This window comes from Vanacampus margaritifer, chromosome 10 (genome assembly GCF_051991255.1).
Source record: "Vanacampus margaritifer isolate UIUO_Vmar chromosome 10, RoL_Vmar_1.0, whole genome shotgun sequence".
NCBI classification, from domain to species: domain Eukaryota; kingdom Metazoa; phylum Chordata; class Actinopteri; order Syngnathiformes; family Syngnathidae; genus Vanacampus; species Vanacampus margaritifer.
Window position 1 is genome coordinate 20,295,686 of NC_135441.1, and position 12,589 is coordinate 20,308,274.

At 39.6% G+C, this 12,589-nt stretch overlaps 1 long non-coding RNA gene across 1 annotated transcript in view; it reads left to right on the forward strand.

The window, feature by feature from the left end:
- LOC144059095 (uncharacterized) overlaps positions 1-12,367 on the forward strand; it is a 101,666-nt gene extending 89,299 nt beyond the window's left edge. Inside the window, exon 6 of the long non-coding RNA XR_013295564.1 lies at positions 12,227-12,367. This is a non-coding gene — a long non-coding RNA (uncharacterized LOC144059095). The remainder of the gene's footprint in view (positions 1-12,226) is intronic.
- The last annotated feature ends 222 nt before the right edge of the window (positions 12,368-12,589 follow it).

A 12,589-nucleotide genomic window follows, 5' to 3' on the forward strand; every position in this document is an offset into this window, starting at 1 on the left:
AGGGGGTTGCTTCAGTGAAAATGGCTGGGAGTGAATGAGTTAAACATTTTTTGACAGTGATATGTTATATGAGACCTCAGTAGTCTAAGCATAACATTCCGATTAATATTACATTTGTGGAATATGAGTTATGGAGCAAAATCCAGCCGCTTTTATCTATCTCAGGGAGCGGCCATTTTGCCACTTGCCAAGACCTGAGCAACAATGATGTCATCTTCAGTCGACAGCAAGTGGCAAACTGGCTGGATTTTTCCGCTTAACTCATATTCCAATATTAACCAGAATATCGCATTTAGACTAGTGGGGCTGCATAGAACATTTTATTGTCCGAAAAAAAAAAGAAAGGTTGACTTCCCCTTAAAGGAACTCTCGCTTTCTGTTTTCTGTGTACTGCAGTGCATGATTGTGAAAGGATTCTTAAACCAGGCAGCACTTCACAGGTTTCAGGGCCAGCGAGACAAAACAAACATCACATAAGTAGAAAAGTCGTATGTAGCGTGGATGAGTGAATGAGAGTTGAAAGGAGGCATCTCACCTTCACTTCAACGGAGAAATATATATTGGGCGGAATCTCATTCATTCCAAATGACAACTCTGCCATTAACAGACAGCAGCAAAACAATTAGGATCCATACAATTTTCTGAAGCGTTTGGCAGGAACACAAATTCCCTTCATTTGTTTTTCCAATCAGCGCTTGCTAATATTCTCGCGGCGGACTGATTTGAGACTAGAAAGACTGCATAATCCGAAAAGGACAATGCGGGAGCACACTATGCGATGGAAGTTAAGATAATAGATGCATGACCTTATTTCATCTTGATTCAGTGTGCAATTTAACAAGATAATGCTTTTTTTTTTGTGCGTCGACTCCATCCATAACGTTTCCCGATCGGAACTGTGTGACCTGTGGCCCACTGCGGGCAATAACAAGAGCCTTTTGTGCCGCTCGAGTTGAAGCACAATGGGTAGCTTTTGTTCCGTGACTCATTATCAAATTGGCTCCTTCGTCCTCGTCTCCGCTGTGACCGGACATGCGGAGATATTCTGTGTTCTCGGTATGATCCCCCAATGTCATTGGAAATAAGAGACGAGCCTGTCAGTTAGGCCGCATCGATCATTTCCTCCTCTTTGGCCGCATGCATGTATGGCTCGTTTGGATGACATATTTTGCTGGGAGTTTTACAAATCAAGTAACTGTAAACTATGACTCGCGCCAAGTCAGCTGTGCAAAGTCCAGACGGCGTCCCAATGGCTACCTCTTTAGGGGAGCAGATTAGCTACAGCGCAACGTGGATGGGCAACTGTGACCACACTCTGAGTGGCCTAAATCTTTTTGGGGGAAAAATAAATTGGGTTGGGGGCAGGGCTGTCAAAATTAATTGATTAGTCGACAAGTAATTGAATATCAAATTAATCGGCAACTATTTTAATAATCAAGTAATGGTTTGACGGCATTTTTGAATTCCTCTGATTTCAGCATGTCAACGGTAATTGTTCACTGATTTCTATCGTTCAATTTCCCTTTTTTTTTAATCAATACACGAATATGAAGTACCAAATAACCATCAATTACTGGTCAATAAACAGTAATCAGGGACAAAAATGTGTTTGTAGCACACTTTAATGCAAAATTAAAATGAATCCGATTAGTCGATTAATTGATTGAATAATTGATCAAATAATTCTAAAAATATTCAGTAGTGACAGATTTTTTCCCAATATTTTTTTCAATTTTTTTGTTTTTACATTTTTTCCTTTATTTGTTTTTTGGGGGGAGACTAAACCCCTTCTTAGAAAATGTAAATTGGACATTTATCAGTGTTTTTGACATAGTTTTAAGTTCTAATGTCACCATTCACCACTAGATGGCAGACATGTTGTTGTTTTTTTTCGCTTACATCGTGTCCTACACTGACAACATATGGGAGGGCTACATTTTTTGCGACCTTGGAATATCATATAGGACAAACATACTACCTACCAGTAATTTTGTGCCATTTTTGGATGCTAATTTTTCAGCAAGAAAAAAAAAATTCACAGTTATATGTGGTTATTTTTTTTTTCAAAAACGGTGTATCTTTTATACATATGTTGAGGAAGGTATTATGAAAAAAGAAATATATTAACTCTATTTGCTCCCAAAAAATTATAAATATGTTGTATTTTAAATATTACCATGTTTCCAAAGACTCATTTATAGTTTTTTTTTATGTTTTTTTTTATGCTAGAGCATACAGAAGGCCTTGATGCAGCCTCTGATCTGAAGAGAATGCTTGAACTAATGGTAGTTATTACAAAAACGGGCAACAGGTGGCAGCAGAGTATAAGAGATCAACCAGGGCCAAGTTGCAACAAGCTCTTTCCCTTCTTATTTGTGAATAATAATGAAACTTAGCTACATTGTAATGCTAATTGCTGCAAAACAGAAACAGATAGAAATATAGTTTTTTTTCTGATGGAAGAAGAGACTTTCTATTGGTAGGTTCCATGTTTTTTTATAGCAATAGAATATTCTGTAGGCCTTGCAAAATCAGTCAAAATCCAGTAAAACAGCCGGGAGCGAAGGGGATTGCTTCAGTGAAAATGGCTGGAAGTGAATGAATTAAGAGCACATATTTTGCACGCATGCACTTAATTTGTCCATATTCATAATGACATTGTTGTCATACATCTGTTTAAGAATTGCGTGGTCGGATGTGGCCTCCTCCAGCATTTAACATCCGTGTCAAACTCAAGGCCTGCGAGCGAAGTGCATGTTGCCGGGGGTAACCAGCTCCATATTTTCTTCCCATTCCATCCTCCGTAGGTGCAGCATCCATGACACGTCTCCCAAATACTATGCGAGTCTATATCGCATATTTCAAGGCTGTACATTTATCAACCCATCCATTTTCGAACACCACTTATCAAGATTAGAGTCACGGGAGAGCCGAAGCCTATCTCAGCTGGTAATTGCAGGGCACACATACACAAACAATTTGCGGTCACATTCACACCAATGGGCAATTTAGTCTTCGCAAGCATTTGTTTGGAATATGGAAGCGGTCGGGGGTGTTTTGGGGTGGGGGGGGGGGATAGGACGGGGGGTTATATACCTGCAAGCACAAGTGGGAACATGAAAACTCACAGAGGTGTGCATTCAAATAGTTTATAGGTACAGATCAACCCATCCTATACTGTAAATACATCTGGTGGAAGTGGCAATTCTTCTTCTTCTTATTATTATTATTATTTTTGTATGTGGGTGAGTATGTGTGCGTGCGTGCGTGCGTGCGTGCGAGTGTGTGTGTATTCATTAGTTCACCTAAAACCTATTAAAAAATCCCATACCGTTCACCTAAACCGAACACTTCCAGCCAGAGTCGTGAGGCCGTCAGGAGACCCGAGGAAGGACCAAAGAAGGGGGGGGGGATATATACCTGCAAGCACAAGGGAGAACATGAAAACTCACAGAGGTGTGCATTCAAATAGTTTATAGGTACAGATCAACCCATCCTATACTGTAAATACATCTGGTGGAAGTGGCAATTCTTCTTCTTCTTATTATTATTATTATTTTTGTATGTGGGTGAGTATGTGTGCGGTTGTGCGTGCGAGTGTGTGTGTATTCATTAGTTCACCTAAAACCTATTAAAAAATCCCATACTGTTCACCTAAACCGAACACTTCCAGCCAGAGTCGTGAGGCCGTCAGGAGACCCGAGGAAGGACCAAAGAAGGGGGGGGGGGGATATATACCTGCAAGCACAAGGGAGAACATGAAAACTCACAGAGGTGTGCATTCAAGTAGTTTATAGGTACAGATCAACCCATCCTATACTGTAAATACATCTGGTGGAAGTGGCAATTCTTCTTCTTCTTATTATTATTATTATTTTTGTATGTGGGTGAGTATGTGTGCGTGCGTGCGAGTGTGTGTGTATTCATTAGTTCACCTAAAACCTATTAAAAAATCCCATACCGTTCACCTAAACCGAACACTTCCAGCCAGAGTCGTGAGGCCGTCAGGAGACCCGAGGAAGGACCAAAGAAAAGAAAGGAGTGGCAATTATTAAATAATTTGATGAGGAGTTTCTTTAACAATTGACAATTGGCCCCTCTGAGAGCAACCATTACTCCGTGTAGCCTCCCATTAAACAAGTTTGACGCCCCCAAGCAACGAAGGGGCTGCTCGAGCGAATTCTGCATTGGATTCTGTCAGGCCAGCAGCTTATTGTCTCTCCACAACGTGTTGCCGGAAAGGGCTGCATCCGAAGAAACAAACCGCCATAAAGAGGGCATTAGGTTCTTTCCTTCTTATTTTCTTGGCTGTTTATTTTTCAAACAGTAACACAGAGGAAGCTTCAATTCAGCACCTTTTGATGTGACTGCACAAACAAGTTCCGCGCTGTATATAAATGTTATTGGAGCGGTTCAAAGCGTGACTTGGGAGCGTCGGCTCACAGATGGGGGGGAACATGAGAAGAGGCCCCAGGAGACGGCGGTTTCACATATCGGCGTGATTTATGGTCGGCCATAACAAATCAACAAGTTTAACTTTAATTGTTTTCTTTGCGATGGGAGGTGGGCTAGTTAATACAGAGCGGTGATTGATGGCGCGGGGCAACACGTTTGGCTCGGTACTTTGTCTTTCGCGTTGCCGCCCAGGAATTGAACCACTTGATAGAAGCAATTAATTTTATGTTTTTTTTTTTTTTTTTTTAAGGAAATATACAAACTCTCAAAATATCCTGCGTCACACTTGTGACATTTGATGCTCCGATATGCTTATGGTGTTTACAGCATAAATGAAGCAGCGCTACACATTTCGAATCGCACATCATTTCATTGTTTTCGCCGCTCGTCATCTTAAGAGTGACATTTCATATGGTTTAATAAAGTTGAGCTGTGTTCAAGCTACATTAGTCCGCTAAGTAATTGAGACAACCATTTAATTAAATGCTTTGCTGATGATGCCTCACTCGGAATTGTGGCCGTTAACCATTAATCAGCGGTGCACACCTAATTTACAGGGACAACATTGAAGGAATGGGCCTCCACGGGAGAGGAAATGGTCATGGTGTTACATTAAATCACCATTAGTAATTAGTGAAGCTCGTGGCACCAGCAGCACTGAAGGTATTTGTGATGACACTAAATCACGGTTTAAAATAACATCTACAGTGACCATCACAGATGATAGATCAGAGCACGGTGCAGTGATCAGGCTCTTTATGATCGTTTCAGCCAAGCGAAGGCACCTCTGGGTGCTTCGCAGTCAACGTGCACCTTCTGCCAGTAACTCGCTGCATGCCAGAGTAGCTCTATTTGCCTTCTGCATTTGTTCCAGGCGAGTGATGTTTTAGTGTGTTGGTGATTTACTTCTCTTGATACCTGAATCGACAAAGAACAAAAGGGGAAAAGCTGTTTGGCTTTTTCATTAGACACGGGGGAAAGTGCTCTTTCCTCAGTCAGTTGTTGAAAATAACATGTTATCCTTAATCGAGGTTTAGGAAACAAAATCTCAATTTAATCACAAATGTACTGAGGGGTGTGAAATCTGGGTGGATACAGTTTTATTGTAACCACTGGCATGTGTTCTCACTGTGTTTTTGGTTGGGAAATGGAGTCATTGTGGTCCTGTATTTGTCCCTTGTGGTGATGATTTTGCCAGTTGCTATGTCCCTTGTGGTGATGATTTTGCCAGTTGCTATGTCCCTTGTGATGATGATGTTGCCAGTTGCTATGTCCCTTGTGATGATGATTTTGTCAGTTGCTATGCCCCTTCTGTTGCCGATGCTGTCGGTTGCTATGCAGTTGTGTTGTTATGTCTCTTGTGGTGATGTCAGTTACTATGCAGTTAATATGTCCACGGCGATGATTTTACCAGTCACTATGTCTCTTGTGATTATTATGTTATCATTTGATATACAGTTGCTATGTCCCTTCTGATGCCGATGCTGTCAGTTGCTCTGCAGTTGCTATGTCTCTTGTGATGATGATGCCAGTTGCTGTGCAGTTGCTATGTCTCTTGTGATGGTGATACTGATGATGTCAGTTGCTATGCGGTTGTTTTTTCTCTTGTGATGACGTCAGTTGCTATGCAGTTGCTTTGTTCATTGTGATGATGATGATGCTGATGTCAGGTGCTATGGAGTTAGGTCCCTTGTGATGATGTCAGTGGCTATACAGTTGCTATGTCCATGATGCTGATGCTGCTGATGTTGTCAGATAGTATGCAGTTAGTATGTGCCTTGTGATGATTATATTGTCAGTTGCTTTACAGTTTATTTCCCTTGGGATAATAATTTTGTCGGTTGCTATGTCCCTTGTGATAATGTCAGTTGCAACCCAGTTGCTATGTCCCTTGTGATGATGATGATGATGTTGATTATGTTATCAGTTGTTATGCAGTTGTTATATTCTTGTATTTGTCACGCTTAGGTACTGTAGTTAGGTTGTGTGTTTGTGTGTTGCTCAGTGACGTAAGTTTTGTCTCCGCACGTGGAGGTTTCTTCCATTAAGCTGTCAGCCATGTGTTCTGCATCCAGCCCTGTTCGCTGTGGTTACTTTTGAGTTCTGCATCCAGCTCGCTCAAGGTTTCTACGTCAAGTGTTTTCTTCGAGGCCATCTGAATGCTGCCTTGCTCTCTGCTGTTACTTTGTATTTTTGTCTATGAAGACTCTCTATTTTTCAACTTCCATGTCTTGTCTGCAATTGGGCCCTATTTCCGCACCTGACGTGACACAAACATTTGTTCTGATCATTATACGTGACCAGCCTAGATAGAGGAACAATTTGTAATTAATAAATGATCATTTTCAGACAAATCACTTTCAGATCAACCATATTTGATCACTGGATTACTTGGCTGAGAAAATTCTGACACTTTTCTTAATATTTCATACCATGTAGAATTCATATAAAAATTCAAGCCACAGTTGCACTAGGCAACCCGTACTTGTGTGCACATAAAAATAACAATAACAATTTACCGGTTAACTGACCATTATTTCTATAGCCGATTAAGGAAATTTAGCCAAATGCCCGGCCCTAATTGTAAGCATGGACGTTGAAGCATTGATATGGTTGCTTATGGTCCCATGAATGAGGCTGCAGATGAACTTTCTGTTGCTACAATGGCGGCACGGTAAATTCCCACAACAATAAATCCAGCATAATTGTAATACTGTGATAAAGTGTTTTTGCCGGCATCAATCAAATTCATTGCAAATTAGAGGGCTGCTGCAAATGTTTATGACATTGTGCTAACCTCAACACAACAAGCCGCTTATATTGTAAATTTTGTTAAGTGTATGTAGTAGTGAGGTGAAATGTCCCAAAAATATCTAAATCTAATTTCTAAAAGCTCTAATAAATGTGTAAGTAATCATGAGGCAATTTAATTGGCATGTGATTCGACAGATAGCCATAGCAACAGCAAAACACCGACAAACTTAATCAAATCCTACAATATCATATCAATGCATGCAATTACTATTGCTGATTACGTCATACAGTAGTGAAGCTCATATTTGTTGGTATGGTTGTTTGATCACAAAAATGCTAAAAATAGACAAAAACATGAGATTATTAGTTTCAAGTATAAAGGCCGAGCCATCCAAGCAGAATTCATATGAAAGTGGGAAGGCGTGAAAACCGTCTCTCCTGAGGGTTGCACATTAAATCCATGTCATCCGCTTAAGCAGGCCAGTTATAATAGTTAACACCTCATGGAACACAGCCAGAATTTCAGACTCTCTTGCAATGGATGACAACAGAAAATAGAATTTTGTGGATTACAAGCAGACTGGTACGGAAGATGACGTCTCTATATGCTGCTATCAACAAAATATGAATAGAGCCTCATTTTACCTCCTGATATACCCGCAACTCACTAACATGCCATGTTATGGAAGCTACATTGCTAGCATGATTTGTTCATGATGGAGTAGTGCTAAAAACTACCAGTTTAATGTTGTCTACAATTAATTCAAACATATCAAGGTGATCAACTCATCTGGTGACTCAGTGGGAACGGTCACGCTAGCGCCAATGGTAGCCTCTGTGTTTACCCACATAAATAACTAAGTGAATATGAATGAATTAATGAATATTATATTAAAGGCATAAAATGGGGCCAGAAAGGGATTATTTCCCCCAAAATCATTTGAACTCATTCACTCCCAGCCATTTTGACTGAAACAACTTTCTTCGTTCCCAGCTATTTTACTGGATTTTGACTGATTTTGCAAGGCCCACACAATATTGTCTTCTATTACTATAAAAACATGGAATCTAACAAAAGAAAGATTAGAGTCTCTTCTTTTGTCAGGAAAAAAAATCGATTTCTATCTGTTTCCATTTTGCAATTAGCATTAGAATATAGCTAAGTTTCATCATTACTCACAAATCTGTTTAAAACAGTGGGGAAAGAGCTTTTTGCAACATGGCCCTGGTTGATCTTTTAAACTCTGCTGCCACCTGCTGGCCGTTTTTGTAATCATTACCATTGCTTTAAGCATTCTCTTCAGTTCAAAGGGTGCATCAAGGCCTTCTGGATGCTCTAGCATAAAACAAAAAAAACATTTAAAACGTATAACTACGTCTTTGGGAGCATGGTAATATTTAAACTAGAATGTATTTATATGTTTTTGGGAGCAAATGAGTTCATATTCATCATAACTCACAAATCTGTTTAAAAACAGTGGGGAAAGAGCTTTTTGCAACATGGCCCTGGTTGATCTCTTAAACTCTGCTGCCACCTGCTGGCCGTTTTTGTAATAATTACCATTGCTTTAAGCATTCTCTTCAGTTCAAAGGGTGCATCAAGGCCTTCTGGATGCTCTAGCATAAAAAAATAAAAAAATAAAACATTTAAAACGTATAACTACGTCTTTGGGAGCATGGTAATATTTAAACTAGAATACATATAAACTAGAATGTATTTATATGTTTTTGGGAGCAAATGAGTTCATATTCTACTGTCATGTCATACAGATAGTTTTAATTTAACATGGAGGTATATGACAAAAAAGTGTGTGAAAAATTGCATTACAGCTTCTTCCTTAGCGCTATGACCTCATGTTTTATTGTTCAGTACTGTACTTGTCTGACCATTAATAGTTAACGGTTGAATTGTACAGTTGATATAGAAGCAAAAAATAAGGTTTTATGTCACTGGTTTGATGCTGGAATGGATTATTTCTGGGATTCTCTTTGAGGAAAAAATGCTTCCAAATCCAAAGAAATTGAAGGTCGGGAAACTTCCAACAATGGGATGCGGTGTCTTTAAAGGGGATATTGAACTTGTGCTTTCCATTTTCGAGAGATGTGCACAAGCTTTGTTTGTCTTTCAGAATGTAATGTTTTTATCTTTTTTCAGTAATGTATGTTCAGTTTAATAATAGAACTCAGCTGAATATCATATTGGATGCATTACACCACACGAAAAACGGGCCACACACACATGCAAAAACGGCGCTGCGCCCCTGAGCTAAGTTTGGCGTGGGTTTGATTCCTTGCTGAAGGCTTTTAAAAAATTTTTTTTATGGCTGGTCGATTTTATTTTCCGCCATGAGATAAAAGATTATTTATATTCAAATGAATAATGTATGCATTGTTTCCTGTTGCAATGAGCACCACAGGTGGCCTTCCGCGTTTGATCATTCGTCTGTTTTAGACATTTCTTCCTGCGTTCGGAAGTACATTGAAGCTTCTTTGTGAGCATTCGATGATGTAAGCAAAGAAAAAAAATATTGGACCTCTTTGATTATTCGCTCTGAAGCCAGGAGGCAGCGTGCAAGACTTTTCTTAGTTTTGTAGAGAGAATAATTTTCAACCCGTATCCCCAGGTTGTGAAAATACATACATAAAATCATTTCAGCAGCAGAGAGACATTATTCCTCCCCCAGCTATTCTTCTAAACAACAAACTCTTTTATTGATGTAGTGATAATTACCTCAGTCACATCATAAAGCACCTGGAACCGATTGCTGGTTCAAATTATCGATTAGCCCAGGGCTACCCTTCATCGTTCATTGTACTGCGGCCATACATTACTTGATGAGATTAGCCTGGCTGTGCTTTGCCTTGCATTTCCTTTTGCACCTGTGCCGGGTTACACTGACAAAAGGGGTCTACTTGTCAGAAGCGCAATTTAAAAAGTTCTTTCTTATCTCTTCTTATACTTGAGGTGATGCTACATGACACCAAAGGTTTACAGTAAACCTATTCCAGTGTGAGTTTGTCTAAAAAAATTTAATCAATTTTTGTCCGGTAATAACTCAGCATTGTTGTTGCTTTTGGGTGTAATTCCTTTTTCCGCCACTAAGGGAGGGGCTGAGTGTTTGTGCCTCCTGACCAATATGTATATTATATATAACACACACACACATATATATATATATGTGTCTGTTAAAAAAAAATTTTCTCCAGAAGAAAAAATAATAATAATAACTAGTAAAATTCCCGCGGAAATTTTGAATGGGACTGCTGACTCTTGTAAATGAGCTGAACAGTTTAAAATTTAAACGACTGGAATCGGTCAAGAAATGTGGAAGTTAATCATAATCATAATCATACAATAATTTTTTGGGTTCCCGCCACTCAAAGCCTAATTGCTCCACAGAGTGTAATAGAAGGCTATTTCACTCACTGTCTTTGAACCCGCACAGGGGGGGAGAGCTTTCATTCCTTAAAATAAATTTCGATACTGAGCTAAAGATGGGAAAAATTGCTACAAAATGAGCTAAAATTCATATCGGTCGGATAACGTATGCGCGCGCAGCGTGTCTTGGAAAAAGGTGCTTGATCTGTAATTTGTCCCCCCTTTCTCCATTCATTTCCTATGGGAGTTTTTTGGGAATTGCGTCGCCATGGTAACTCGGAATTCCTAGAAAAGTAATGCCGCACCGAGTCAGATCGAGCCGCATCGTTTGATACCTCATTTGTCCCGGTGCGATCTACGGTACGGGCCGCATTTTTGCGGAAAAATCTGGGGATTTTCTAGGGTGGAGAGTAATATGTGCTGCTTTCAGCAGTCCCATAATTATAATAATAAAAAATAAAAATAATAATATATATTTTTTTAATTTAAATGCTGTAGAAATTAGCCAAAGGGATTTCAATAGTGTATTTCTATATCACGGATTTCACCTATTCCAGGGCTGGTCTGGAACGTAGGTTTACAGTACCTAATGTTAGCTAGCGTCCAAAGTAAAGACAGTCTCTTCAAAACAATCCTGAACACAAAATGACCTTCCTTTTGCGGGTATCACTATAGGCGAGCCCTGGCAAGCACCAGCTGTGTCTAATGCTTCATTACACCCTTTCCTTGAGGCATGTGAGTGCATGACCCTGAAACCTCTGGCCACTGGACGCTCAGATGTCCGCCAGCTAAGTCCTCTACTGCAGTCACAACAATCGCTCTGACCTCCACTCAGGCCAAGTGACATTCTGTTGGCCAGAACCACTCCCCCCCACCCCCCACCCCACATATTTCGTGTCATTTGAATAGAAAGGGAACCTGACTTATTTTACAAGCTTTAATAGTTTATAATACACGGCGCAAGCCTGTCACAAGTCTCCCTCTGCTTGTTTCCACTAAAAAGAGAACAAGACAACGACACGCAGGAAATGTTCTGCTTTGTGCATCTTAGTGCTTGTCTGGTTATCAGACACTTCTTGGCTTTTCCCCTGACACCTCCGTCTTCAAACGGCATGGAAATACATCAGAATTTGAACCAAAAATGTCTAGATGGCTTTCAAAGTGTTAGAAATATTTTTTTTTACATGCCCACGTTCGTTATCATTAAGAATTGTTGACCTGTTATTAACACTGATGACGTGCGATAAAAGGATGATAAATCCTTCATCTCATTAAAATATATATATATTTTTTTTTTTTTACAAAGGAGTTTTGGGGAAAGACTAATGTCCGTGTATGTGTCCCTGTGAATCGCCGATGACCTTAATAAGGACAAGCAGTATCGCAGTTTTCCGGAGGAAACAAAACAGCTCTCTATATTATGTTCATTGTCATTCTAAACCAGAGCTAGGCAATTAATTTTGGGAAATTGACTTGCCGAGGGCCGAGCCAACATGCTAACCTAAACTTGGAGATTGTAGTAAAAAAAAAAAAAGCATATTGTGTTGTTTCAGTAAAATTCTATGTGTGTAGATGTGTTGTTTTAATTTGGAAATACAAATACATGTGCAAAGTTCTTCATCTTTGTCTTCTATTTAGAAGACGACGACGACAAAGAAGAAGAACAGTATTAATGGGAACACGTTTTGGGCTTCCACAACAAAGATTTCCTGCACCAAAAGGCACATACATGAACCCACCACCATTGTACCTTTGGCTGCAATGTGACGCAGGAATCCGGTTAAGGTAAGCCATTTGAAACGAAAAAGAACAATTTTAATGTAGTTATTAGGGATGGGACGTTCACACTTTTTTGGACCCGAGTCCGAGTCACCTCATTTTGAGTCCCGATCCGATACCTCGGAATTTTATTAAGGAGAATTATTTATTTATTTTTAAACAAAACTACCCCAATACCTTTTATTTGGTGAGCGGACAGTGGTTAAATTAAGTAAACCATTT